This window comes from Patella vulgata, chromosome 2, assembly GCF_932274485.2.
Source record: "Patella vulgata chromosome 2, xgPatVulg1.2, whole genome shotgun sequence".
Classification (NCBI taxonomy): Eukaryota; Metazoa; Mollusca; class Gastropoda; family Patellidae; genus Patella; species Patella vulgata.
In genome coordinates, this window is record NC_065880.2 from 18,780,894 (window position 1) to 18,799,575 (window position 18,682).

General features: G+C 49.7%; 83 non-coding genes across 83 annotated transcripts; all 83 read left to right on the top strand.

Moving 5' to 3' along the window:
* Positions 1-75: 75 nt before the first annotated feature.
* On the top strand, positions 76-194 carry LOC130011385 (5S ribosomal RNA). The gene has a single exon (XR_008786692.1). It is a non-coding gene; the product is annotated as a 5S ribosomal RNA (ribosomal RNA).
* Positions 195-357: 163 nt separating this feature from the next.
* LOC130011012 (5S ribosomal RNA) lies at positions 358-476 on the top strand. The gene has a single exon (XR_008786317.1). It is a non-coding gene; the product is annotated as a 5S ribosomal RNA (ribosomal RNA).
* A 76-nt stretch (positions 477-552) lies between these two features.
* On the top strand, positions 553-671 carry LOC130011013 (5S ribosomal RNA). The gene has a single exon (XR_008786318.1). It is a non-coding gene; the product is annotated as a 5S ribosomal RNA (ribosomal RNA).
* Positions 672-748: 77 nt separating this feature from the next.
* On the top strand, positions 749-867 carry LOC130011396 (5S ribosomal RNA). Its single transcript, XR_008786703.1, has one exon. It is a non-coding gene; the product is annotated as a 5S ribosomal RNA (ribosomal RNA).
* A 164-nt stretch (positions 868-1,031) lies between these two features.
* LOC130011015 (5S ribosomal RNA) lies at positions 1,032-1,150 on the top strand. Its single transcript, XR_008786320.1, has one exon. It is a non-coding gene; the product is annotated as a 5S ribosomal RNA (ribosomal RNA).
* A 76-nt stretch (positions 1,151-1,226) lies between these two features.
* LOC130011615 (5S ribosomal RNA) lies at positions 1,227-1,344 on the top strand. Its single transcript, XR_008786922.1, has one exon. It is a non-coding gene; the product is annotated as a 5S ribosomal RNA (ribosomal RNA).
* Positions 1,345-1,421: 77 nt separating this feature from the next.
* LOC130011407 (5S ribosomal RNA) lies at positions 1,422-1,540 on the top strand. Its single transcript, XR_008786714.1, has one exon. It is a non-coding gene; the product is annotated as a 5S ribosomal RNA (ribosomal RNA).
* A 164-nt stretch (positions 1,541-1,704) lies between these two features.
* LOC130011016 (5S ribosomal RNA) lies at positions 1,705-1,823 on the top strand. The gene has a single exon (XR_008786321.1). It is a non-coding gene; the product is annotated as a 5S ribosomal RNA (ribosomal RNA).
* A 76-nt stretch (positions 1,824-1,899) lies between these two features.
* LOC130011017 (5S ribosomal RNA) lies at positions 1,900-2,018 on the top strand. Its single transcript, XR_008786322.1, has one exon. It is a non-coding gene; the product is annotated as a 5S ribosomal RNA (ribosomal RNA).
* Positions 2,019-2,095: 77 nt separating this feature from the next.
* LOC130011418 (5S ribosomal RNA) lies at positions 2,096-2,214 on the top strand. The gene has a single exon (XR_008786725.1). It is a non-coding gene; the product is annotated as a 5S ribosomal RNA (ribosomal RNA).
* Positions 2,215-2,378: 164 nt separating this feature from the next.
* LOC130011018 (5S ribosomal RNA) lies at positions 2,379-2,497 on the top strand. Its single transcript, XR_008786323.1, has one exon. It is a non-coding gene; the product is annotated as a 5S ribosomal RNA (ribosomal RNA).
* A 76-nt stretch (positions 2,498-2,573) lies between these two features.
* Positions 2,574-2,692, top strand: LOC130011019 (5S ribosomal RNA). Its single transcript, XR_008786324.1, has one exon. It is a non-coding gene; the product is annotated as a 5S ribosomal RNA (ribosomal RNA).
* Positions 2,693-2,769: 77 nt separating this feature from the next.
* On the top strand, positions 2,770-2,888 carry LOC130011429 (5S ribosomal RNA). Its single transcript, XR_008786736.1, has one exon. It is a non-coding gene; the product is annotated as a 5S ribosomal RNA (ribosomal RNA).
* Positions 2,889-3,052: 164 nt separating this feature from the next.
* Positions 3,053-3,171, top strand: LOC130011021 (5S ribosomal RNA). The gene has a single exon (XR_008786326.1). It is a non-coding gene; the product is annotated as a 5S ribosomal RNA (ribosomal RNA).
* A 76-nt stretch (positions 3,172-3,247) lies between these two features.
* On the top strand, positions 3,248-3,366 carry LOC130011022 (5S ribosomal RNA). The gene has a single exon (XR_008786327.1). It is a non-coding gene; the product is annotated as a 5S ribosomal RNA (ribosomal RNA).
* A 77-nt stretch (positions 3,367-3,443) lies between these two features.
* Positions 3,444-3,562, top strand: LOC130011440 (5S ribosomal RNA). Its single transcript, XR_008786747.1, has one exon. It is a non-coding gene; the product is annotated as a 5S ribosomal RNA (ribosomal RNA).
* A 164-nt stretch (positions 3,563-3,726) lies between these two features.
* Positions 3,727-3,845, top strand: LOC130011023 (5S ribosomal RNA). The gene has a single exon (XR_008786328.1). It is a non-coding gene; the product is annotated as a 5S ribosomal RNA (ribosomal RNA).
* Positions 3,846-3,921: 76 nt separating this feature from the next.
* LOC130011024 (5S ribosomal RNA) lies at positions 3,922-4,040 on the top strand. Its single transcript, XR_008786329.1, has one exon. It is a non-coding gene; the product is annotated as a 5S ribosomal RNA (ribosomal RNA).
* Positions 4,041-4,117: 77 nt separating this feature from the next.
* LOC130011451 (5S ribosomal RNA) lies at positions 4,118-4,236 on the top strand. The gene has a single exon (XR_008786758.1). It is a non-coding gene; the product is annotated as a 5S ribosomal RNA (ribosomal RNA).
* Positions 4,237-4,400: 164 nt separating this feature from the next.
* LOC130011025 (5S ribosomal RNA) lies at positions 4,401-4,519 on the top strand. The gene has a single exon (XR_008786330.1). It is a non-coding gene; the product is annotated as a 5S ribosomal RNA (ribosomal RNA).
* Positions 4,520-4,595: 76 nt separating this feature from the next.
* On the top strand, positions 4,596-4,714 carry LOC130011026 (5S ribosomal RNA). Its single transcript, XR_008786331.1, has one exon. It is a non-coding gene; the product is annotated as a 5S ribosomal RNA (ribosomal RNA).
* A 77-nt stretch (positions 4,715-4,791) lies between these two features.
* On the top strand, positions 4,792-4,910 carry LOC130011463 (5S ribosomal RNA). The gene has a single exon (XR_008786770.1). It is a non-coding gene; the product is annotated as a 5S ribosomal RNA (ribosomal RNA).
* Positions 4,911-5,074: 164 nt separating this feature from the next.
* On the top strand, positions 5,075-5,193 carry LOC130011027 (5S ribosomal RNA). Its single transcript, XR_008786332.1, has one exon. It is a non-coding gene; the product is annotated as a 5S ribosomal RNA (ribosomal RNA).
* Positions 5,194-5,269: 76 nt separating this feature from the next.
* Positions 5,270-5,388, top strand: LOC130011028 (5S ribosomal RNA). Its single transcript, XR_008786333.1, has one exon. It is a non-coding gene; the product is annotated as a 5S ribosomal RNA (ribosomal RNA).
* A 77-nt stretch (positions 5,389-5,465) lies between these two features.
* LOC130011474 (5S ribosomal RNA) lies at positions 5,466-5,584 on the top strand. The gene has a single exon (XR_008786781.1). It is a non-coding gene; the product is annotated as a 5S ribosomal RNA (ribosomal RNA).
* A 164-nt stretch (positions 5,585-5,748) lies between these two features.
* Positions 5,749-5,867, top strand: LOC130011029 (5S ribosomal RNA). Its single transcript, XR_008786334.1, has one exon. It is a non-coding gene; the product is annotated as a 5S ribosomal RNA (ribosomal RNA).
* Positions 5,868-5,943: 76 nt separating this feature from the next.
* Positions 5,944-6,062, top strand: LOC130011030 (5S ribosomal RNA). The gene has a single exon (XR_008786335.1). It is a non-coding gene; the product is annotated as a 5S ribosomal RNA (ribosomal RNA).
* Positions 6,063-6,139: 77 nt separating this feature from the next.
* Positions 6,140-6,258, top strand: LOC130011485 (5S ribosomal RNA). Its single transcript, XR_008786792.1, has one exon. It is a non-coding gene; the product is annotated as a 5S ribosomal RNA (ribosomal RNA).
* Positions 6,259-6,422: 164 nt separating this feature from the next.
* Positions 6,423-6,541, top strand: LOC130011032 (5S ribosomal RNA). The gene has a single exon (XR_008786337.1). It is a non-coding gene; the product is annotated as a 5S ribosomal RNA (ribosomal RNA).
* A 76-nt stretch (positions 6,542-6,617) lies between these two features.
* Positions 6,618-6,736, top strand: LOC130011033 (5S ribosomal RNA). The gene has a single exon (XR_008786338.1). It is a non-coding gene; the product is annotated as a 5S ribosomal RNA (ribosomal RNA).
* Positions 6,737-6,813: 77 nt separating this feature from the next.
* LOC130011496 (5S ribosomal RNA) lies at positions 6,814-6,932 on the top strand. Its single transcript, XR_008786803.1, has one exon. It is a non-coding gene; the product is annotated as a 5S ribosomal RNA (ribosomal RNA).
* A 164-nt stretch (positions 6,933-7,096) lies between these two features.
* Positions 7,097-7,215, top strand: LOC130011034 (5S ribosomal RNA). The gene has a single exon (XR_008786339.1). It is a non-coding gene; the product is annotated as a 5S ribosomal RNA (ribosomal RNA).
* A 76-nt stretch (positions 7,216-7,291) lies between these two features.
* Positions 7,292-7,410, top strand: LOC130011035 (5S ribosomal RNA). Its single transcript, XR_008786340.1, has one exon. It is a non-coding gene; the product is annotated as a 5S ribosomal RNA (ribosomal RNA).
* Positions 7,411-7,487: 77 nt separating this feature from the next.
* On the top strand, positions 7,488-7,606 carry LOC130011507 (5S ribosomal RNA). Its single transcript, XR_008786814.1, has one exon. It is a non-coding gene; the product is annotated as a 5S ribosomal RNA (ribosomal RNA).
* A 164-nt stretch (positions 7,607-7,770) lies between these two features.
* On the top strand, positions 7,771-7,889 carry LOC130011036 (5S ribosomal RNA). The gene has a single exon (XR_008786341.1). It is a non-coding gene; the product is annotated as a 5S ribosomal RNA (ribosomal RNA).
* Positions 7,890-7,965: 76 nt separating this feature from the next.
* Positions 7,966-8,084, top strand: LOC130011037 (5S ribosomal RNA). Its single transcript, XR_008786342.1, has one exon. It is a non-coding gene; the product is annotated as a 5S ribosomal RNA (ribosomal RNA).
* A 77-nt stretch (positions 8,085-8,161) lies between these two features.
* On the top strand, positions 8,162-8,280 carry LOC130011518 (5S ribosomal RNA). The gene has a single exon (XR_008786825.1). It is a non-coding gene; the product is annotated as a 5S ribosomal RNA (ribosomal RNA).
* A 165-nt stretch (positions 8,281-8,445) lies between these two features.
* Positions 8,446-8,564, top strand: LOC130011038 (5S ribosomal RNA). The gene has a single exon (XR_008786343.1). It is a non-coding gene; the product is annotated as a 5S ribosomal RNA (ribosomal RNA).
* A 76-nt stretch (positions 8,565-8,640) lies between these two features.
* LOC130011039 (5S ribosomal RNA) lies at positions 8,641-8,759 on the top strand. The gene has a single exon (XR_008786344.1). It is a non-coding gene; the product is annotated as a 5S ribosomal RNA (ribosomal RNA).
* A 77-nt stretch (positions 8,760-8,836) lies between these two features.
* Positions 8,837-8,955, top strand: LOC130011529 (5S ribosomal RNA). The gene has a single exon (XR_008786836.1). It is a non-coding gene; the product is annotated as a 5S ribosomal RNA (ribosomal RNA).
* A 165-nt stretch (positions 8,956-9,120) lies between these two features.
* On the top strand, positions 9,121-9,239 carry LOC130011040 (5S ribosomal RNA). Its single transcript, XR_008786345.1, has one exon. It is a non-coding gene; the product is annotated as a 5S ribosomal RNA (ribosomal RNA).
* Positions 9,240-9,315: 76 nt separating this feature from the next.
* On the top strand, positions 9,316-9,434 carry LOC130011041 (5S ribosomal RNA). Its single transcript, XR_008786346.1, has one exon. It is a non-coding gene; the product is annotated as a 5S ribosomal RNA (ribosomal RNA).
* A 77-nt stretch (positions 9,435-9,511) lies between these two features.
* On the top strand, positions 9,512-9,630 carry LOC130011540 (5S ribosomal RNA). Its single transcript, XR_008786847.1, has one exon. It is a non-coding gene; the product is annotated as a 5S ribosomal RNA (ribosomal RNA).
* Positions 9,631-9,794: 164 nt separating this feature from the next.
* On the top strand, positions 9,795-9,913 carry LOC130011043 (5S ribosomal RNA). Its single transcript, XR_008786348.1, has one exon. It is a non-coding gene; the product is annotated as a 5S ribosomal RNA (ribosomal RNA).
* Positions 9,914-9,983: 70 nt separating this feature from the next.
* On the top strand, positions 9,984-10,101 carry LOC130011636 (5S ribosomal RNA). The gene has a single exon (XR_008786943.1). It is a non-coding gene; the product is annotated as a 5S ribosomal RNA (ribosomal RNA).
* A 78-nt stretch (positions 10,102-10,179) lies between these two features.
* LOC130011551 (5S ribosomal RNA) lies at positions 10,180-10,298 on the top strand. The gene has a single exon (XR_008786858.1). It is a non-coding gene; the product is annotated as a 5S ribosomal RNA (ribosomal RNA).
* A 164-nt stretch (positions 10,299-10,462) lies between these two features.
* On the top strand, positions 10,463-10,583 carry LOC130011633 (5S ribosomal RNA). Its single transcript, XR_008786940.1, has one exon. It is a non-coding gene; the product is annotated as a 5S ribosomal RNA (ribosomal RNA).
* A 76-nt stretch (positions 10,584-10,659) lies between these two features.
* On the top strand, positions 10,660-10,778 carry LOC130011044 (5S ribosomal RNA). The gene has a single exon (XR_008786349.1). It is a non-coding gene; the product is annotated as a 5S ribosomal RNA (ribosomal RNA).
* Positions 10,779-10,855: 77 nt separating this feature from the next.
* Positions 10,856-10,974, top strand: LOC130011562 (5S ribosomal RNA). Its single transcript, XR_008786869.1, has one exon. It is a non-coding gene; the product is annotated as a 5S ribosomal RNA (ribosomal RNA).
* Positions 10,975-11,139: 165 nt separating this feature from the next.
* LOC130011045 (5S ribosomal RNA) lies at positions 11,140-11,258 on the top strand. The gene has a single exon (XR_008786350.1). It is a non-coding gene; the product is annotated as a 5S ribosomal RNA (ribosomal RNA).
* A 76-nt stretch (positions 11,259-11,334) lies between these two features.
* On the top strand, positions 11,335-11,453 carry LOC130011046 (5S ribosomal RNA). Its single transcript, XR_008786351.1, has one exon. It is a non-coding gene; the product is annotated as a 5S ribosomal RNA (ribosomal RNA).
* Positions 11,454-11,531: 78 nt separating this feature from the next.
* On the top strand, positions 11,532-11,650 carry LOC130011573 (5S ribosomal RNA). Its single transcript, XR_008786881.1, has one exon. It is a non-coding gene; the product is annotated as a 5S ribosomal RNA (ribosomal RNA).
* Positions 11,651-11,815: 165 nt separating this feature from the next.
* On the top strand, positions 11,816-11,934 carry LOC130011597 (5S ribosomal RNA). Its single transcript, XR_008786904.1, has one exon. It is a non-coding gene; the product is annotated as a 5S ribosomal RNA (ribosomal RNA).
* Positions 11,935-12,010: 76 nt separating this feature from the next.
* Positions 12,011-12,129, top strand: LOC130011047 (5S ribosomal RNA). The gene has a single exon (XR_008786352.1). It is a non-coding gene; the product is annotated as a 5S ribosomal RNA (ribosomal RNA).
* A 77-nt stretch (positions 12,130-12,206) lies between these two features.
* LOC130011584 (5S ribosomal RNA) lies at positions 12,207-12,325 on the top strand. The gene has a single exon (XR_008786892.1). It is a non-coding gene; the product is annotated as a 5S ribosomal RNA (ribosomal RNA).
* A 164-nt stretch (positions 12,326-12,489) lies between these two features.
* LOC130011048 (5S ribosomal RNA) lies at positions 12,490-12,608 on the top strand. Its single transcript, XR_008786353.1, has one exon. It is a non-coding gene; the product is annotated as a 5S ribosomal RNA (ribosomal RNA).
* Positions 12,609-12,684: 76 nt separating this feature from the next.
* Positions 12,685-12,803, top strand: LOC130011049 (5S ribosomal RNA). Its single transcript, XR_008786354.1, has one exon. It is a non-coding gene; the product is annotated as a 5S ribosomal RNA (ribosomal RNA).
* Positions 12,804-12,880: 77 nt separating this feature from the next.
* LOC130011595 (5S ribosomal RNA) lies at positions 12,881-12,999 on the top strand. The gene has a single exon (XR_008786903.1). It is a non-coding gene; the product is annotated as a 5S ribosomal RNA (ribosomal RNA).
* Positions 13,000-13,164: 165 nt separating this feature from the next.
* LOC130011050 (5S ribosomal RNA) lies at positions 13,165-13,283 on the top strand. Its single transcript, XR_008786355.1, has one exon. It is a non-coding gene; the product is annotated as a 5S ribosomal RNA (ribosomal RNA).
* A 76-nt stretch (positions 13,284-13,359) lies between these two features.
* Positions 13,360-13,478, top strand: LOC130011051 (5S ribosomal RNA). The gene has a single exon (XR_008786356.1). It is a non-coding gene; the product is annotated as a 5S ribosomal RNA (ribosomal RNA).
* A 77-nt stretch (positions 13,479-13,555) lies between these two features.
* On the top strand, positions 13,556-13,674 carry LOC130011607 (5S ribosomal RNA). Its single transcript, XR_008786914.1, has one exon. It is a non-coding gene; the product is annotated as a 5S ribosomal RNA (ribosomal RNA).
* Positions 13,675-13,838: 164 nt separating this feature from the next.
* Positions 13,839-13,957, top strand: LOC130011052 (5S ribosomal RNA). The gene has a single exon (XR_008786357.1). It is a non-coding gene; the product is annotated as a 5S ribosomal RNA (ribosomal RNA).
* Positions 13,958-14,033: 76 nt separating this feature from the next.
* Positions 14,034-14,152, top strand: LOC130011054 (5S ribosomal RNA). Its single transcript, XR_008786359.1, has one exon. It is a non-coding gene; the product is annotated as a 5S ribosomal RNA (ribosomal RNA).
* A 77-nt stretch (positions 14,153-14,229) lies between these two features.
* LOC130011617 (5S ribosomal RNA) lies at positions 14,230-14,348 on the top strand. Its single transcript, XR_008786924.1, has one exon. It is a non-coding gene; the product is annotated as a 5S ribosomal RNA (ribosomal RNA).
* Positions 14,349-14,514: 166 nt separating this feature from the next.
* On the top strand, positions 14,515-14,633 carry LOC130011055 (5S ribosomal RNA). The gene has a single exon (XR_008786360.1). It is a non-coding gene; the product is annotated as a 5S ribosomal RNA (ribosomal RNA).
* A 76-nt stretch (positions 14,634-14,709) lies between these two features.
* On the top strand, positions 14,710-14,828 carry LOC130011056 (5S ribosomal RNA). The gene has a single exon (XR_008786361.1). It is a non-coding gene; the product is annotated as a 5S ribosomal RNA (ribosomal RNA).
* A 77-nt stretch (positions 14,829-14,905) lies between these two features.
* LOC130011628 (5S ribosomal RNA) lies at positions 14,906-15,024 on the top strand. The gene has a single exon (XR_008786935.1). It is a non-coding gene; the product is annotated as a 5S ribosomal RNA (ribosomal RNA).
* Positions 15,025-15,189: 165 nt separating this feature from the next.
* Positions 15,190-15,308, top strand: LOC130011057 (5S ribosomal RNA). Its single transcript, XR_008786362.1, has one exon. It is a non-coding gene; the product is annotated as a 5S ribosomal RNA (ribosomal RNA).
* Positions 15,309-15,384: 76 nt separating this feature from the next.
* On the top strand, positions 15,385-15,503 carry LOC130011058 (5S ribosomal RNA). Its single transcript, XR_008786363.1, has one exon. It is a non-coding gene; the product is annotated as a 5S ribosomal RNA (ribosomal RNA).
* Positions 15,504-15,580: 77 nt separating this feature from the next.
* LOC130011637 (5S ribosomal RNA) lies at positions 15,581-15,699 on the top strand. Its single transcript, XR_008786944.1, has one exon. It is a non-coding gene; the product is annotated as a 5S ribosomal RNA (ribosomal RNA).
* Positions 15,700-15,863: 164 nt separating this feature from the next.
* LOC130011059 (5S ribosomal RNA) lies at positions 15,864-15,982 on the top strand. Its single transcript, XR_008786364.1, has one exon. It is a non-coding gene; the product is annotated as a 5S ribosomal RNA (ribosomal RNA).
* A 76-nt stretch (positions 15,983-16,058) lies between these two features.
* Positions 16,059-16,177, top strand: LOC130011060 (5S ribosomal RNA). Its single transcript, XR_008786365.1, has one exon. It is a non-coding gene; the product is annotated as a 5S ribosomal RNA (ribosomal RNA).
* A 77-nt stretch (positions 16,178-16,254) lies between these two features.
* Positions 16,255-16,373, top strand: LOC130011638 (5S ribosomal RNA). Its single transcript, XR_008786945.1, has one exon. It is a non-coding gene; the product is annotated as a 5S ribosomal RNA (ribosomal RNA).
* Positions 16,374-16,539: 166 nt separating this feature from the next.
* LOC130011061 (5S ribosomal RNA) lies at positions 16,540-16,658 on the top strand. The gene has a single exon (XR_008786366.1). It is a non-coding gene; the product is annotated as a 5S ribosomal RNA (ribosomal RNA).
* Positions 16,659-16,734: 76 nt separating this feature from the next.
* Positions 16,735-16,853, top strand: LOC130011062 (5S ribosomal RNA). The gene has a single exon (XR_008786367.1). It is a non-coding gene; the product is annotated as a 5S ribosomal RNA (ribosomal RNA).
* Positions 16,854-16,930: 77 nt separating this feature from the next.
* On the top strand, positions 16,931-17,049 carry LOC130011640 (5S ribosomal RNA). Its single transcript, XR_008786949.1, has one exon. It is a non-coding gene; the product is annotated as a 5S ribosomal RNA (ribosomal RNA).
* A 164-nt stretch (positions 17,050-17,213) lies between these two features.
* LOC130011063 (5S ribosomal RNA) lies at positions 17,214-17,332 on the top strand. Its single transcript, XR_008786368.1, has one exon. It is a non-coding gene; the product is annotated as a 5S ribosomal RNA (ribosomal RNA).
* A 76-nt stretch (positions 17,333-17,408) lies between these two features.
* On the top strand, positions 17,409-17,527 carry LOC130011065 (5S ribosomal RNA). The gene has a single exon (XR_008786370.1). It is a non-coding gene; the product is annotated as a 5S ribosomal RNA (ribosomal RNA).
* A 77-nt stretch (positions 17,528-17,604) lies between these two features.
* LOC130011642 (5S ribosomal RNA) lies at positions 17,605-17,723 on the top strand. Its single transcript, XR_008786951.1, has one exon. It is a non-coding gene; the product is annotated as a 5S ribosomal RNA (ribosomal RNA).
* A 164-nt stretch (positions 17,724-17,887) lies between these two features.
* LOC130011066 (5S ribosomal RNA) lies at positions 17,888-18,006 on the top strand. Its single transcript, XR_008786371.1, has one exon. It is a non-coding gene; the product is annotated as a 5S ribosomal RNA (ribosomal RNA).
* Positions 18,007-18,082: 76 nt separating this feature from the next.
* On the top strand, positions 18,083-18,201 carry LOC130011067 (5S ribosomal RNA). Its single transcript, XR_008786372.1, has one exon. It is a non-coding gene; the product is annotated as a 5S ribosomal RNA (ribosomal RNA).
* A 77-nt stretch (positions 18,202-18,278) lies between these two features.
* LOC130011644 (5S ribosomal RNA) lies at positions 18,279-18,397 on the top strand. The gene has a single exon (XR_008786953.1). It is a non-coding gene; the product is annotated as a 5S ribosomal RNA (ribosomal RNA).
* Positions 18,398-18,562: 165 nt separating this feature from the next.
* Positions 18,563-18,681, top strand: LOC130011068 (5S ribosomal RNA). Its single transcript, XR_008786373.1, has one exon. It is a non-coding gene; the product is annotated as a 5S ribosomal RNA (ribosomal RNA).
* Position 18,682: the final 1 nt, after the last annotated feature.

Genomic DNA, 18,682 nt, shown 5'->3' on the forward strand with positions numbered 1-18,682 from the left:
CTAGTTTTTTTGAAAAGAAACAATTTTCGGCGGACTTGAGTTTGGAATAACTACGGGTTTTATTCGTCTTCTCTCGTCTACGGCCATACCACGTTGAAAACACCAGTTCTCGTCCGATCACTGAAGTTAAGCAACGTCGGGCCCGGTTAGTACTTGGATGGGTGACCGCCTGGGAACACCGGGTGCTGTAGACGCCTTTTTTCCCGATTGTTTCAACTAAAAATCAATTTTCCGCACTTCAGGCCATTGTACGTCTTCTTTGGCATAACATTAGCTCCCCCCCCCTCCGCCCCGGGGGAAAAAAGATACAGAAAGAATTTGAGTAAAAATAACTACGGGTTTTATTCACCTTCGCTCGTCTACGGCCACACCACGTTGAAAACACCAGTTCTCGTCCGATCACTGAAGTTAAGCAACGTCGGGCCCGGTCAGTACTTGGATGGGTGACCGCCTGGGAACACCGGGTGCTGTAGACGCCTAGTTTTTTGAAAAGAAACCAATTTTCGGCGGACTTGAGTTAAGCATAACTACGGGTTTTATTCGCCTTCTCTCGTCTACGGCCACACCACGTTGAAAACACCAGTTCTCGTCCGATCACTGAAGTTAAGCAACGTCGGGCCCGGTCAGTACTTGGATGGGTGACCGCCTGGGAACACCGGGTGCTGTAGACGCCTAGTTTTTTTGAAAAGAAACCAATTTTCGGCGGACTTGAGTTTGGAATAACTACGGGTTTTATTCGTCTTCTCTCGTCTACGGCCATACCACGTTGAAAACACCAGTTCTCGTCCGATCACTGAAGTTAAGCAACGTCGGGCCCGGTTAGTACTTGGATGGGTGACCGCCTGGGAACACCGGGTGCTGTAGACGCCTTTTTTCCCGATTGTTTCAACTAAAAATCAATTTTCCGCACTTCAGGCCATTGTACGTCTTCTTTGGCATAACATTAGCTCCCCCCCCCCTCCGCCCCGGGGGAAAAAAGATACAGAAAGAATTTGAGTAAAAATAACTACGGGTTTTATTCACCTTCGCTCGTCTACGGCCACACCACGTTGAAAACACCAGTTCTCGTCCGATCACTGAAGTTAAGCAACGTCGGGCCCGGTCAGTACTTGGATGGGTGACCGCCTGGGAACACCGGGTGCTGTAGACGCCTAGTTTTTTGAAAAGAAACCAATTTTCGGCGGACTTGAGTTAAGCATAACTACGGGTTTTATTCGCCTTCTCTCGTCTACGGCCACACCACGTTGAAAACACCAGTTCTCGTCCGATCACTGAAGTTAAGCAACGTCGGGCCCGGTCAGTACTTGGATGGGTGACCGCCTGGGAACACGGGTGCTGTAGACGCCTAGTTTTTTTGAAAAGAAACCAATTTTCGGCGGACTTGAGTTTGGAATAACTACGGGTTTTATTCGTCTTCTCTCGTCTACGGCCATACCACGTTGAAAACACCAGTTCTCGTCCGATCACTGAAGTTAAGCAACGTCGGGCCCGGTTAGTACTTGGATGGGTGACCGCCTGGGAACACCGGGTGCTGTAGACGCCTTTTTTCCCGATTGTTTCAACTAAAAATCAATTTTCCGCACTTCAGGCCATTGTACGTCTTCTTTGGCATAACATTAGCTCCCCCCCCCCTCCGCCCCGGGGGAAAAAAGATACAGAAAGAATTTGAGTAAAAATAACTACGGGTTTTATTCACCTTCGCTCGTCTACGGCCACACCACGTTGAAAACACCAGTTCTCGTCCGATCACTGAAGTTAAGCAACGTCGGGCCCGGTCAGTACTTGGATGGGTGACCGCCTGGGAACACCGGGTGCTGTAGACGCCTAGTTTTTTGAAAAGAAACCAATTTTCGGCGGACTTGAGTTAAGCATAACTACGGGTTTTATTCGCCTTCTCTCGTCTACGGCCACACCACGTTGAAAACACCAGTTCTCGTCCGATCACTGAAGTTAAGCAACGTCGGGCCCGGTCAGTACTTGGATGGGTGACCGCCTGGGAACACCGGGTGCTGTAGACGCCTAGTTTTTTTGAAAAGAAACCAATTTTCGGCGGACTTGAGTTTGGAATAACTACGGGTTTTATTCGTCTTCTCTCGTCTACGGCCATACCACGTTGAAAACACCAGTTCTCGTCCGATCACTGAAGTTAAGCAACGTCGGGCCCGGTTAGTACTTGGATGGGTGACCGCCTGGGAACACCGGGTGCTGTAGACGCCTTTTTTCCCGATTGTTTCAACTAAAAATCAATTTTCCGCACTTCAGGCCATTGTACGTCTTCTTTGGCATAACATTAGCTCCCCCCCCCCTCCGCCCCGGGGGAAAAAAGATACAGAAAGAATTTGAGTAAAAATAACTACGGGTTTTATTCACCTTCGCTCGTCTACGGCCACACCACGTTGAAAACACCAGTTCTCGTCCGATCACTGAAGTTAAGCAACGTCGGGCCCGGTCAGTACTTGGATGGGTGACCGCCTGGGAACACCGGGTGCTGTAGACGCCTAGTTTTTTGAAAAGAAACCAATTTTCGGCGGACTTGAGTTAAGCATAACTACGGGTTTTATTCGCCTTCTCTCGTCTACGGCCACACCACGTTGAAAACACCAGTTCTCGTCCGATCACTGAAGTTAAGCAACGTCGGGCCCGGTCAGTACTTGGATGGGTGACCGCCTGGGAACACCGGGTGCTGTAGACGCCTAGTTTTTTTGAAAAGAAACCAATTTTCGGCGGACTTGAGTTTGGAATAACTACGGGTTTTATTCGTCTTCTCTCGTCTACGGCCATACCACGTTGAAAACACCAGTTCTCGTCCGATCACTGAAGTTAAGCAACGTCGGGCCCGGTTAGTACTTGGATGGGTGACCGCCTGGGAACACCGGGTGCTGTAGACGCCTTTTTTCCCGATTGTTTCAACTAAAAATCAATTTTCCGCACTTCAGGCCATTGTACGTCTTCTTTGGCATAACATTAGCTCCCCCCCCCCTCCGCCCCGGGGGAAAAAAGATACAGAAAGAATTTGAGTAAAAATAACTACGGGTTTTATTCACCTTCGCTCGTCTACGGCCACACCACGTTGAAAACACCAGTTCTCGTCCGATCACTGAAGTTAAGCAACGTCGGGCCCGGTCAGTACTTGGATGGGTGACCGCCTGGGAACACCGGGTGCTGTAGACGCCTAGTTTTTTGAAAAGAAACCAATTTTCGGCGGACTTGAGTTAAGCATAACTACGGGTTTTATTCGCCTTCTCTCGTCTACGGCCACACCACGTTGAAAACACCAGTTCTCGTCCGATCACTGAAGTTAAGCAACGTCGGGCCCGGTCAGTACTTGGATGGGTGACCGCCTGGGAACACCGGGTGCTGTAGACGCCTAGTTTTTTTGAAAAGAAACCAATTTTCGGCGGACTTGAGTTTGGAATAACTACGGGTTTTATTCGTCTTCTCTCGTCTACGGCCATACCACGTTGAAAACACCAGTTCTCGTCCGATCACTGAAGTTAAGCAACGTCGGGCCCGGTTAGTACTTGGATGGGTGACCGCCTGGGAACACCGGGTGCTGTAGACGCCTTTTTTCCCGATTGTTTCAACTAAAAATCAATTTTCCGCACTTCAGGCCATTGTACGTCTTCTTTGGCATAACATTAGCTCCCCCCCCCCTCCGCCCCGGGGGAAAAAAGATACAGAAAGAATTTGAGTAAAAATAACTACGGGTTTTATTCACCTTCGCTCGTCTACGGCCACACCACGTTGAAAACACCAGTTCTCGTCCGATCACTGAAGTTAAGCAACGTCGGGCCCGGTCAGTACTTGGATGGGTGACCGCCTGGGAACACCGGGTGCTGTAGACGCCTAGTTTTTTGAAAAGAAACCAATTTTCGGCGGACTTGAGTTAAGCATAACTACGGGTTTTATTCGCCTTCTCTCGTCTACGGCCACACCACGTTGAAAACACCAGTTCTCGTCCGATCACTGAAGTTAAGCAACGTCGGGCCCGGTCAGTACTTGGATGGGTGACCGCCTGGGAACACCGGGTGCTGTAGACGCCTAGTTTTTTTGAAAAGAAACCAATTTTCGGCGGACTTGAGTTTGGAATAACTACGGGTTTTATTCGTCTTCTCTCGTCTACGGCCATACCACGTTGAAAACACCAGTTCTCGTCCGATCACTGAAGTTAAGCAACGTCGGGCCCGGTTAGTACTTGGATGGGTGACCGCCTGGGAACACCGGGTGCTGTAGACGCCTTTTTTCCCGATTGTTTCAACTAAAAATCAATTTTCCGCACTTCAGGCCATTGTACGTCTTCTTTGGCATAACATTAGCTCCCCCCCCCCTCCGCCCCGGGGGAAAAAAGATACAGAAAGAATTTGAGTAAAAATAACTACGGGTTTTATTCACCTTCGCTCGTCTACGGCCACACCACGTTGAAAACACCAGTTCTCGTCCGATCACTGAAGTTAAGCAACGTCGGGCCCGGTCAGTACTTGGATGGGTGACCGCCTGGGAACACCGGGTGCTGTAGACGCCTAGTTTTTTGAAAAGAAACCAATTTTCGGCGGACTTGAGTTAAGCATAACTACGGGTTTTATTCGCCTTCTCTCGTCTACGGCCACACCACGTTGAAAACACCAGTTCTCGTCCGATCACTGAAGTTAAGCAACGTCGGGCCCGGTCAGTACTTGGATGGGTGACCGCCTGGGAACACCGGGTGCTGTAGACGCCTAGTTTTTTTGAAAAGAAACCAATTTTCGGCGGACTTGAGTTTGGAATAACTACGGGTTTTATTCGTCTTCTCTCGTCTACGGCCATACCACGTTGAAAACACCAGTTCTCGTCCGATCACTGAAGTTAAGCAACGTCGGGCCCGGTTAGTACTTGGATGGGTGACCGCCTGGGAACACCGGGTGCTGTAGACGCCTTTTTTCCCGATTGTTTCAACTAAAAATCAATTTTCCGCACTTCAGGCCATTGTACGTCTTCTTTGGCATAACATTAGCTCCCCCCCCCCTCCGCCCCGGGGGAAAAAAGATACAGAAAGAATTTGAGTAAAAATAACTACGGGTTTTATTCACCTTCGCTCGTCTACGGCCACACCACGTTGAAAACACCAGTTCTCGTCCGATCACTGAAGTTAAGCAACGTCGGGCCCGGTCAGTACTTGGATGGGTGACCGCCTGGGAACACCGGGTGCTGTAGACGCCTAGTTTTTTGAAAAGAAACCAATTTTCGGCGGACTTGAGTTAAGCATAACTACGGGTTTTATTCGCCTTCTCTCGTCTACGGCCACACCACGTTGAAAACACCAGTTCTCGTCCGATCACTGAAGTTAAGCAACGTCGGGCCCGGTCAGTACTTGGATGGGTGACCGCCTGGGAACACCGGGTGCTGTAGACGCCTAGTTTTTTTGAAAAGAAACCAATTTTCGGCGGACTTGAGTTTGGAATAACTACGGGTTTTATTCGTCTTCTCTCGTCTACGGCCATACCACGTTGAAAACACCAGTTCTCGTCCGATCACTGAAGTTAAGCAACGTCGGGCCCGGTTAGTACTTGGATGGGTGACCGCCTGGGAACACCGGGTGCTGTAGACGCCTTTTTTCCCGATTGTTTCAACTAAAAATCAATTTTCCGCACTTCAGGCCATTGTACGTCTTCTTTGGCATAACATTAGCTCCCCCCCCCCTCCGCCCCGGGGGAAAAAAGATACAGAAAGAATTTGAGTAAAAATAACTACGGGTTTTATTCACCTTCGCTCGTCTACGGCCACACCACGTTGAAAACACCAGTTCTCGTCCGATCACTGAAGTTAAGCAACGTCGGGCCCGGTCAGTACTTGGATGGGTGACCGCCTGGGAACACCGGGTGCTGTAGACGCCTAGTTTTTTGAAAAGAAACCAATTTTCGGCGGACTTGAGTTAAGCATAACTACGGGTTTTATTCGCCTTCTCTCGTCTACGGCCACACCACGTTGAAAACACCAGTTCTCGTCCGATCACTGAAGTTAAGCAACGTCGGGCCCGGTCAGTACTTGGATGGGTGACCGCCTGGGAACACCGGGTGCTGTAGACGCCTAGTTTTTTTGAAAAGAAACCAATTTTCGGCGGACTTGAGTTTGGAATAACTACGGGTTTTATTCGTCTTCTCTCGTCTACGGCCATACCACGTTGAAAACACCAGTTCTCGTCCGATCACTGAAGTTAAGCAACGTCGGGCCCGGTTAGTACTTGGATGGGTGACCGCCTGGGAACACCGGGTGCTGTAGACGCCTTTTTTCCCGATTGTTTCAACTAAAAATCAATTTTCCGCACTTCAGGCCATTGTACGTCTTCTTTGGCATAACATTAGCTCCCCCCCCCCTCCGCCCCGGGGGAAAAAAGATACAGAAAGAATTTGAGTAAAAATAACTACGGGTTTTATTCACCTTCGCTCGTCTACGGCCACACCACGTTGAAAACACCAGTTCTCGTCCGATCACTGAAGTTAAGCAACGTCGGGCCCGGTCAGTACTTGGATGGGTGACCGCCTGGGAACACCGGGTGCTGTAGACGCCTAGTTTTTTGAAAAGAAACCAATTTTCGGCGGACTTGAGTTAAGCATAACTACGGGTTTTATTCGCCTTCTCTCGTCTACGGCCACACCACGTTGAAAACACCAGTTCTCGTCCGATCACTGAAGTTAAGCAACGTCGGGCCCGGTCAGTACTTGGATGGGTGACCGCCTGGGAACACCGGGTGCTGTAGACGCCTAGTTTTTTTGAAAAGAAACCAATTTTCGGCGGACTTGAGTTTGGAATAACTACGGGTTTTATTCGTCTTCTCTCGTCTACGGCCATACCACGTTGAAAACACCAGTTCTCGTCCGATCACTGAAGTTAAGCAACGTCGGGCCCGGTTAGTACTTGGATGGGTGACCGCCTGGGAACACCGGGTGCTGTAGACGCCTTTTTTCCCGATTGTTTCAACTAAAAATCAATTTTCCGCACTTCAGGCCATTGTACGTCTTCTTTGGCATAACATTAGCTCCCCCCCCCCTCCGCCCCGGGGGAAAAAAGATACAGAAAGAATTTGAGTAAAAATAACTACGGGTTTTATTCACCTTCGCTCGTCTACGGCCACACCACGTTGAAAACACCAGTTCTCGTCCGATCACTGAAGTTAAGCAACGTCGGGCCCGGTCAGTACTTGGATGGGTGACCGCCTGGGAACACCGGGTGCTGTAGACGCCTAGTTTTTTGAAAAGAAACCAATTTTCGGCGGACTTGAGTTAAGCATAACTACGGGTTTTATTCGCCTTCTCTCGTCTACGGCCACACCACGTTGAAAACACCAGTTCTCGTCCGATCACTGAAGTTAAGCAACGTCGGGCCCGGTCAGTACTTGGATGGGTGACCGCCTGGGAACACCGGGTGCTGTAGACGCCTAGTTTTTTTGAAAAGAAACCAATTTTCGGCGGACTTGAGTTTGGAATAACTACGGGTTTTATTCGTCTTCTCTCGTCTACGGCCATACCACGTTGAAAACACCAGTTCTCGTCCGATCACTGAAGTTAAGCAACGTCGGGCCCGGTTAGTACTTGGATGGGTGACCGCCTGGGAACACCGGGTGCTGTAGACGCCTTTTTTCCCGATTGTTTCAACTAAAAATCAATTTTCCGCACTTCAGGCCATTGTACGTCTTCTTTGGCATAACATTAGCTCCCCCCCCCCTCCGCCCCGGGGGAAAAAAGATACAGAAAGAATTTGAGTAAAAATAACTACGGGTTTTATTCACCTTCGCTCGTCTACGGCCACACCACGTTGAAAACACCAGTTCTCGTCCGATCACTGAAGTTAAGCAACGTCGGGCCCGGTCAGTACTTGGATGGGTGACCGCCTGGGAACACCGGGTGCTGTAGACGCCTAGTTTTTTGAAAAGAAACCAATTTTCGGCGGACTTGAGTTAAGCATAACTACGGGTTTTATTCGCCTTCTCTCGTCTACGGCCACACCACGTTGAAAACACCAGTTCTCGTCCGATCACTGAAGTTAAGCAACGTCGGGCCCGGTCAGTACTTGGATGGGTGACCGCCTGGGAACACCGGGTGCTGTAGACGCCTAGTTTTTTTGAAAAGAAACCAATTTTCGGCGGACTTGAGTTTGGAATAACTACGGGTTTTATTCGTTTTCTCTCGTCTACGGCCATACCACGTTGAAAACACCAGTTCTCGTCCGATCACTGAAGTTAAGCAACGTCGGGCCCGGTTAGTACTTGGATGGGTGACCGCCTGGGAACACCGGGTGCTGTAGACGCCTTTTTTCCCGATTGTTTCAACTAAAAATCAATTTTCCGCACTTCAGGCCATTGTACGTCTTCTTTGGCATAACATTAGCTCCCCCCCCCCCTCCGCCCCGGGGGAAAAAAGATACAGAAAGAATTTGAGTAAAAATAACTACGGGTTTTATTCACCTTCGCTCGTCTACGGCCACACCACGTTGAAAACACCAGTTCTCGTCCGATCACTGAAGTTAAGCAACGTCGGGCCCGGTCAGTACTTGGATGGGTGACCGCCTGGGAACACCGGGTGCTGTAGACGCCTAGTTTTTTGAAAAGAAACCAATTTTCGGCGGACTTGAGTTAAGCATAACTACGGGTTTTATTCGCCTTCTCTCGTCTACGGCCACACCACGTTGAAAACACCAGTTCTCGTCCGATCACTGAAGTTAAGCAACGTCGGGCCCGGTCAGTACTTGGATGGGTGACCGCCTGGGAACACCGGGTGCTGTAGACGCCTAGTTTTTTTGAAAAGAAACCAATTTTCGGCGGACTTGAGTTTGGAATAACTACGGGTTTTATTCGTCTTCTCTCGTCTACGGCCATACCACGTTGAAAACACCAGTTCTCGTCCGATCACTGAAGTTAAGCAACGTCGGGCCCGGTTAGTACTTGGATGGGTGACCGCCTGGGAACACCGGGTGCTGTAGACGCCTTTTTTCCCGATTGTTTCAACTAAAAATCAATTTTCCGCACTTCAGGCCATTGTACGTCTTCTTTGGCATAACATTAGCTCCCCCCCCCCCTCCGCCCCGGGGGAAAAAAGATACAGAAAGAATTTGAGTAAAAATAACTACGGGTTTTATTCACCTTCGCTCGTCTACGGCCACACCACGTTGAAAACACCAGTTCTCGTCCGATCACTGAAGTTAAGCAACGTCGGGCCCGGTCAGTACTTGGATGGGTGACCGCCTGGGAACACCGGGTGCTGTAGACGCCTAGTTTTTTGAAAAGAAACCAATTTTCGGCGGACTTGAGTTAAGCATAACTACGGGTTTTATTCGCCTTCTCTCGTCTACGGCCACACCACGTTGAAAACACCAGTTCTCGTCCGATCACTGAAGTTAAGCAACGTCGGGCCCGGTCAGTACTTGGATGGGTGACCGCCTGGGAACACCGGGTGCTGTAGACGCCTAGTTTTTTTGAAAAGAAACCAATTTTCGGCGGACTTGAGTTTGGAATAACTACGGGTTTTATTCGTCTTCTCTCGTCTACGGCCATACCACGTTGAAAACACCAGTTCTCGTCCGATCACTGAAGTTAAGCAACGTCGGGCCCGGTTAGTACTTGGATGGGTGACCGCCTGGGAACACCGGGTGCTGTAGACGCCTTTTTTCCCGATTGTTTCAACTAAAAATCAATTTTCCGCACTTCAGGCCATTGTACGTCTTCTTTGGCATAACATTAGCTCCCCCCCCCCTCCGCCCCGGGGGAAAAAAGATACAGAAAGAATTTGAGTAAAAATAACTACGGGTTTTATTCACCTTCGCTCGTCTACGGCCACACCACGTTGAAAACACCAGTTCTCGTCCGATCACTGAAGTTAAGCAACGTCGGGCCCGGTCAGTACTTGGATGGGTGACCGCCTGGGAACACCGGGTGCTGTAGACGCCTAGTTTTTTGAAAAGAAACCAATTTTCGGCGGACTTGAGTTAAGCATAACTACGGGTTTTATTCGCCTTCTCTCGGCCACACCACGTTGAAAACACCAGTTCTCGTCCGATCACTGAAGTTAAGCAACGTCGGGCCCGGTCAGTACTTGGATGGGTGACCGCCTGGGAACACCGGGTGCTGTAGACGCCTAGTTTTTTTGAAAAGAAACCAATTTTCGGCGGACTTGAGTTTGGAATAACTACGGGTTTTATTCGTCTTCTCTCGTCTACGGCCATACCACGTTGAAAACACCAGTTCTCGTCCGATCACTGAAGTTAAGCAACGTCGGGCCCGGTTAGTACTTGGATGGGTGACCGCCTGGGAACACCGGGTGCTGTAGACGCCTTTTTTCCCGATTGTTTCAACTAAAAATCAATTTTCCGCACTTCAGGCCATTGTACGTCTTCTTTGGCATAACATTAGCTCCCCCCCCCCTCCGCCCCGGGGGAAAAAAGATACAGAAAGAATTTGAGTAAAAATAACTACGGGTTTTATTCACCTTCGCTCGTCTACGGCCACACCACGTTGAAAACACCAGTTCTCGTCCGATCACTGAAGTTAAGCAACGTCGGGCCCGGTCAGTACTTGGATATGGGTGACCGCCTGGGAACACCGGGTGCTGTAGACGCCTAGTTTTTTGAAAAGAAACCAATTTTCGGCGGACTTGAGTTAAGCATAACTACGGGTTTTATTCGCCTTCTCTCGTCTACGGCCACACCACGTTGAAAACACCAGTTCTCGTCCGATCACTGAAGTTAAGCAACGTCGGGCCCGGTCAGTACTTGGATGGGTGACCGCCTGGGAACACCGGGTGCTGTAGACGCCTAGTTTTTTTGAAAAGAAACCAATTTTCGGCGGACTTGAGTTTGGAATAACTACGGGTTTTATTCGTCTTCTCTCGTCTACGGCCATACCACGTTGAAAACACCAGTTCTCGTCCGATCACTGAAGTTAAGCAACGTCGGGCCCGGTTAGTACTTGGATGGGTGACCGCCTGGGAACACCGGGTGCTGTAGACGCCTTTTTTCCCGATTGTTTCAACTAAAAATCAATTTTCCGCACTTCAGGCCATTGTACGTCTTCTTTGGCATAACATTAGCTCCCCCCCCCCCTCCGCCCCGGGGGAAAAAAGATACAGAAAGAATTTGAGTAAAAATAACTACGGGTTTTATTCACCTTCGCTCGTCTACGGCCACACCACGTTGAAAACACCAGTTCTCGTCCGATCACTGAAGTTAAGCAACGTCGGGCCCGGTCAGTACTTGGATGGGTGACCGCCTGGGAACACCGGGTGCTGTAGACGCCTAGTTTTTTGAAAAGAAACCAATTTTCGGCGGACTTGAGTTAAGCATAACTACGGGTTTTATTCGCCTTCTCTCGTCTACGGCCACACCACGTTGAAAACACCAGTTCTCGTCCGATCACTGAAGTTAAGCAACGTCGGGCCCGGTCAGTACTTGGATGGGTGACCGCCTGGGAACACCGGGTGCTGTAGACGCCTAGTTTTTTTTGAAAAGAAACCAATTTTCGGCGGACTTGAGTTTGGAATAACTACGGGTTTTATTCGTCTTCTCTCGTCTACGGCCATACCACGTTGAAAACACCAGTTCTCGTCCGATCACTGAAGTTAAGCAACGTCGGGCCCGGTTAGTACTTGGATGGGTGACCGCCTGGGAACACCGGGTGCTGTAGACGCCTTTTTTCCCGATTGTTTCAACTAAAAATCAATTTTCCGCACTTCAGGCCATTGTACGTCTTCTTTGGCATAACATTAGCTCCCCCCCCCCCTCCGCCCCGGGGGAAAAAAGATACAGAAAGAATTTGAGTAAAAATAACTACGGGTTTTATTCACCTTCGCTCGTCTACGGCCACACCACGTTGAAAACACCAGTTCTCGTCCGATCACTGAAGATAAGCAACGTCGGGCCCGGTCAGTACTTGGATGGGTGACCGCCTGGGAACACCGGGTGCTGTAGACGCCTAGTTTTTTGAAAAGAAACCAATTTTCGGCGGACTTGAGTTAAGCATAACTACGGGTTTTATTCGCCTTCTCTCGTCTACGGCCACACCACGTTGAAAACACCAGTTCTCGTCCGATCACTGAAGTTAAGCAACGTCGGGCCCGGTCAGTACTTGGATGGGTGACCGCCTGGGAACACCGGGTGCTGTAGACGCCTAGTTTTTTTGAAAAGAAACCAATTTTCGGCGGACTTGAGTTTGGAATAACTACGGGTTTTATTCGTCTTCTCTCGTCTACGGCCATACCACGTTGAAAACACCAGTTCTCGTCCGATCACTGAAGTTAAGCAACGTCGGGCCCGGTTAGTACTTGGATGGGTGACCGCCTGGGAACACCGGGTGCTGTAGACGCCTTTTTTCCCGATTGTTTCAACTAAAAATCAATTTTCCGCACTTCAGGCCATTGTACGTCTTCTTTGGCATAACATTAGCTCCCCCCCCCCTCCGCCCCGGGGGAAAAAAGATACAGAAAGAATTTGAGTAAAAATAACTACGGGTTTTATTCACCTTCGCTCGTCTACGGCCACACCACGTTGAAAACACCAGTTCTCGTCCGATCACTGAAGTTAAGCAACGTCGGGCCCGGTCAGTACTTGGATGGGTGACCGCCTGGGAACACCGGGTGCTGTAGACGCCTAGTTTTTTGAAAAGAAACCAATTTTCGGCGGACTTGAGTTAAGCATAACTACGGGTTTTATTCGCCTTCTCTCGTCTACGGCCACACCACGTTGAAAACACCAGTTCTCGTCCGATCACTGAAGTTAAGCAACGTCGGGCCCGGTCAGTACTTGGATGGGTGACCGCCTGGGAACACCGGGTGCTGTAGACGCCTAGTTTTTTTGAAAAGAAACCAATTTTCGGCGGACTTGAGTTTGGAATAACTACGGGTTTTATTCGTCTTCTCTCGTCTACGGCCATACCACGTTGAAAACACCAGTTCTCGTCCGATCACTGAAGTTAAGCAACGTCGGGCCCGGTTAGTACTTGGATGGGTGACCGCCTGGGAACACCGGGTGCTGTAGACGCCTTTTTTCCCGATTGTTTCAACTAAAAATCAATTTTCCGCACTTCAGGCCATTGTACGTCTTCTTTGGCATAACATTAGCTCCCCCCCCCCCTCCGCCCCGGGGGAAAAAAGATACAGAAAGAATTTGAGTAAAAATAACTACGGGTTTTATTCACCTTCGCTCGTCTACGGCCACACCACGTTGAAAACACCAGTTCTCGTCCGATCACTGAAGTTAAGCAACGTCGGGCCCGGTCAGTACTTGGATGGGTGACCGCCTGGGAACACCGGGTGCTGTAGACGCCTAGTTTTTTGAAAAGAAACCAATTTTCGGCGGACTTGAGTTAAGCATAACTACGGGTTTTATTCGCCTTCTCTCGTCTACGGCCACACCACGTTGAAAACACCAGTTCTCGTCCGATCACTGAAGTTAAGCAACGTCGGGCCCGGTCAGTACTTGGATGGGTGACCGCCTGGGAACACCGGGTGCTGTAGACGCCTAGTTTTTTTGAAAAGAAACCAATTTTCGGCGGACTTGAGTTTGGAATAACTACGGGTTTTATTCGTCTTCTCTCGTCTACGGCCATACCACGTTGAAAACACCAGTTCTCGTCCGATCACTGAAGTTAAGCAACGTCGGGCCCGGTTAGTACTTGGATGGGTGACCGCCTGGGAACACCGGGTGCTGTAGACGCCTTTTTTCCCGATTGTTTCAACTAAAAATCAATTTTCCGCACTTCAGGCCATTGTACGTCTTCTTTGGCATAACATTAGCTCCCCCCCCCCTCCGCCCCGGGGGAAAAAAGATACAGAAAGAATTTGAGTAAAAATAACTACGGGTTTTATTCACCTTCGCTCGTCTACGGCCACACCACGTTGAAAACACCAGTTCTCGTCCGATCACTGAAGTTAAGCAACGTCGGGCCCGGTCAGTACTTGGATGGGTGACCGCCTGGGAACACCGGGTGCTGTAGACGCCTAGTTTTTTGAAAAGAAACCAATTTTCGGCGGACTTGAGTTAAGCATAACTACGGGTTTTATTCGCCTTCTCTCGTCTACGGCCACACCACGTTGAAAACACCAGTTCTCGTCCGATCACTGAAGTTAAGCAACGTCGGGCCCGGTCAGTACTTGGATGGGTGACCGCCTGGGAACACCGGGTGCTGTAGACGCCTAGTTTTTTTGAAAAGAAACCAATTTTCGGCGGACTTGAGTTTGGAATAACTACGGGTTTTATTCGTCTTCTCTCGTCTACGGCCATACCACGTTGAAAACACCAGTTCTCGTCCGATCACTGAAGTTAAGCAACGTCGGGCCCGGTTAGTACTTGGATGGGTGACCGCCTGGGAACACCGGGTGCTGTAGACGCCTTTTTTCCCGATTGTTTCAACTAAAAATCAATTTTCCGCACTTCAGGCCATTGTACGTCTTCTTTGGCATAACATTAGCTCCCCCCCCCCCCTCCGCCCCGGGGGAAAAAAGATACAGAAAGAATTTGAGTAAAAATAACTACGGGTTTTATTCACCTTCGCTCGTCTACGGCCACACCACGTTGAAAACACCAGTTCTCGTCCGATCACTGAAGTTAAGCAACGTCGGGCCCGGTCAGTACTTGGATGGGTGACCGCCTGGGAACACCGGGTGCTGTAGACGCCTAGTTTTTTGAAAAGAAACCAATTTTCGGCGGACTTGAGTTAAGCATAACTACGGGTTTTATTCGCCTTCTCTCGTCTACGGCCACACCACGTTGAAAACACCAGTTCTCGTCCGATCACTGAAGTTAAGCAACGTCGGGCCCGGTCAGTACTTGGATGGGTGACCGCCTGGGAACACCGGGTGCTGTAGACGCCTAGTTTTTTTGAAAAGAAACCAATTTTCGGCGGACTTGAGTTTGGAATAACTACGGGTTTTATTCGTCTTCTCTCGTCTACGGCCATACCACGTTGAAAACACCAGTTCTCGTCCGATCACTGAAGTTAAGCAACGTCGGGCCCGGTTAGTACTTGGATGGGTGACCGCCTGGGAACACCGGGTGCTGTAGACGCCTTTTTTCCCGATTGTTTCAACTAAAAATCAATTTTCCGCACTTCAGGCCATTGTACGTCTTCTTTGGCATAACATTAGCTCCCCCCCCCCCTCCGCCCCGGGGGAAAAAAGATACAGAAAGAATTTGAGTAAAAATAACTACGGGTTTTATTCACCTTCGCTCGTCTACGGCCACACCACGTTGAAAACACCAGTTCTCGTCCGATCACTGAAGTTAAGCAACGTCGGGCCCGGTCAGTACTTGGATGGGTGACCGCCTGGGAACACCGGGTGCTGTAGACGCCTAGTTTTTTGAAAAGAAACCAATTTTCGGCGGACTTGAGTTAAGCATAACTACGGGTTTTATTCGCCTTCTCTCGTCTACGGCCACACCACGTTGAAAACACCAGTTCTCGTCCGATCACTGAAGTTAAGCAACGTCGGGCCCGGTCAGTACTTGGATGGGTGACCGCCTGGGAACACCGGGTGCTGTAGACGCCTAGTTTTTTTGAAAAGAAACCAATTTTCGGCGGACTTGAGTTTGGAATAACTACGGGTTTTATTCGTCTTCTCTCGTCTACGGCCATACCACGTTGAAAACACCAGTTCTCGTCCGATCACTGAAGTTAAGCAACGTCGGGCCCGGTTAGTACTTGGATGGGTGACCGCCTGGGAACACCGGGTGCTGTAGACGCCTTTTTTCCCGATTGTTTCAACTAAAAATCAATTTTCCGCACTTCAGGCCATTGTACGTCTTCTTTGGCATAACATTAGCTCCCCCCCCCCTCCGCCCCGGGGGAAAAAAGATACAGAAAGAATTTGAGTAAAAATAACTACGGGTTTTATTCACCTTCGCTCGTCTACGGCCACACCACGTTGAAAACACCAGTTCTCGTCCGATCACTGAAGTTAAGCAACGTCGGGCCCGGTCAGTACTTGGATGGGTGACCGCCTGGGAACACCGGGTGCTGTAGACGCCTAGTTTTTTGAAAAGAAACCAATTTTCGGCGGACTTGAGTTAAGCATAACTACGGGTTTTATTCGCCTTCTCTCGTCTACGGCCACACCACGTTGAAAACACCAGTTCTCGTCCGATCACTGAAGTTAAGCAACGTCGGGCCCGGTCAGTACTTGGATGGGTGACCGCCTGGGAACACCGGGTGCTGTAGACGCCTAGTTTTTTTGAAAAGAAACCAATTTTCGGCGGACTTGAGTTTGGAATAACTACGGGTTTTATTCGTCTTCTCTCGTCTACGGCCATACCACGTTGAAAACACCAGTTCTCGTCCGATCACTGAAGTTAAGCAACGTCGGGCCCGGTTAGTACTTGGATGGGTGACCGCCTGGGAACACCGGGTGCTGTAGACGCCTTTTTTCCCGATTGTTTCAACTAAAAATCAATTTTCCGCACTTCAGGCCATTGTACGTCTTCTTTGGCATAACATTAGCTCCCCCCCCCCCCTCCGCCCCGGGGGAAAAAAGATACAGAAAGAATTTGAGTAAAAATAACTACGGGTTTTATTCACCTTCGCTCGTCTACGGCCACACCACGTTGAAAACACCAGTTCTCGTCCGATCACTGAAGTTAAGCAACGTCGGGCCCGGTCAGTACTTGGATGGGTGACCGCCTGGGAACACCGGGTGCTGTAGACGCCTAGTTTTTTGAAAAGAAACCAATTTTCGGCGGACTTGAGTTAAGCATAACTACGGGTTTTATTCGCCTTCTCTCGTCTACGGCCACACCACGTTGAAAACACCAGTTCTCGTCCGATCACTGAAGTTAAGCAACGTCGGGCCCGGTCAGTACTTGGATGGGTGACCGCCTGGGAACACCGGGTGCTGTAGACGCCTAGTTTTTTTGAAAAGAAACCAATTTTCGGCGGACTTGAGTTTGGAATAACTACGGGTTTTATTCGTCTTCTCTCGTCTACGGCCATACCACGTTGAAAACACCAGTTCTCGTCCGATCACTGAAGTTAAGCAACGTCGGGCCCGGTTAGTACTTGGATGGGTGACCGCCTGGGAACACCGGGTGCTGTAGACGCCTTTTTTCCCGATTGTTTCAACTAAAAATCAATTTTCCGCACTTCAGGCCATTGTACGTCTTCTTTGGCATAACATTAGCTCCCCCCCCCCTCCGCCCCGGGGGAAAAAAGATACAGAAAGAATTTGAGTAAAAATAACTACGGGTTTTATTCACCTTCGCTCGTCTACGGCCACACCACGTTGAAAACACCAGTTCTCGTCCGATCACTGAAGTTAAGCAACGTCGGGCCCGGTCAGTACTTGGATGGGTGACCGCCTGGGAACACCGGGTGCTGTAGACGCCTAGTTTTTTGAAAAGAAACCAATTTTCGGCGGACTTGAGTTAAGCATAACTACGGGTTTTATTCGCCTTCTCTCGTCTACGGCCACACCACGTTGAAAACACCAGTTCTCGTCCGATCACTGAAGTTAAGCAACGTCGGGCCCGGTCAGTACTTGGATGGGTGACCGCCTGGGAACACCGGGTGCTGTAGACGCCTAGTTTTTTTGAAAAGAAACCAATTTTCGGCGGACTTGAGTTTGGAATAACTACGGGTTTTATTCGTCTTCTCTCGTCTACGGCCATACCACGTTGAAAACACCAGTTCTCGTCCGATCACTGAAGTTAAGCAACGTCGGGCCCGGTTAGTACTTGGATGGGTGACCGCCTGGGAACACCGGGTGCTGTAGACGCCTTTTTTCCCGATTGTTTCAACTAAAAATCAATTTTCCGCACTTCAGGCCATTGTACGTCTTCTTTGGCATAACATTAGCTCCCCCCCCCCTCCGCCCCGGGGGAAAAAAGATACAGAAAGAATTTGAGTAAAAATAACTACGGGTTTTATTCACCTTCGCTCGTCTACGGCCACACCACGTTGAAAACACCAGTTCTCGTCCGATCACTGAAGTTAAGCAACGTCGGGCCCGGTCAGTACTTGGATGGGTGACCGCCTGGGAACACCGGGTGCTGTAGACGCCTAGTTTTTTGAAAAGAAACCAATTTTCGGCGGACTTGAGTTAAGCATAACTACGGGTTTTATTCGCCTTCTCTCGTCTACGGCCACACCACGTTGAAAACACCAGTTCTCGTCCGATCACTGAAGTTAAGCAACGTCGGGCCCGGTCAGTACTTGGATGGGTGACCGCCTGGGAACACCGGGTGCTGTAGACGCCTAGTTTTTTTGAAAAGAAACCAATTTTCGGCGGACTTGAGTTTGGAATAACTACGGGTTTTATTCGTCTTCTCTCGTCTACGGCCATACCACGTTGAAAACACCAGTTCTCGTCCGATCACTGAAGTTAAGCAACGTCGGGCCCGGTTAGTACTTGGATGGGTGACCGCCTGGGAACACCGGGTGCTGTAGACGCCTTTTTTCCCGATTGTTTCAACTAAAAATCAATTTTCCGCACTTCAGGCCATTGTACGTCTTCTTTGGCATAACATTAGCTCCCCCCCCCCCTCCGCCCCGGGGGAAAAAAGATACAGAAAGAATTTGAGTAAAAATAACTACGGGTTTTATTCACCTTCGCTCGTCTACGGCCACACCACGTTGAAAACACCAGTTCTCGTCCGATCACTGAAGTTAAGCAACGTCGGGCCCGGTCAGTACTTGGATGGGTGACCGCCTGGGAACACCGGGTGCTGTAGACGC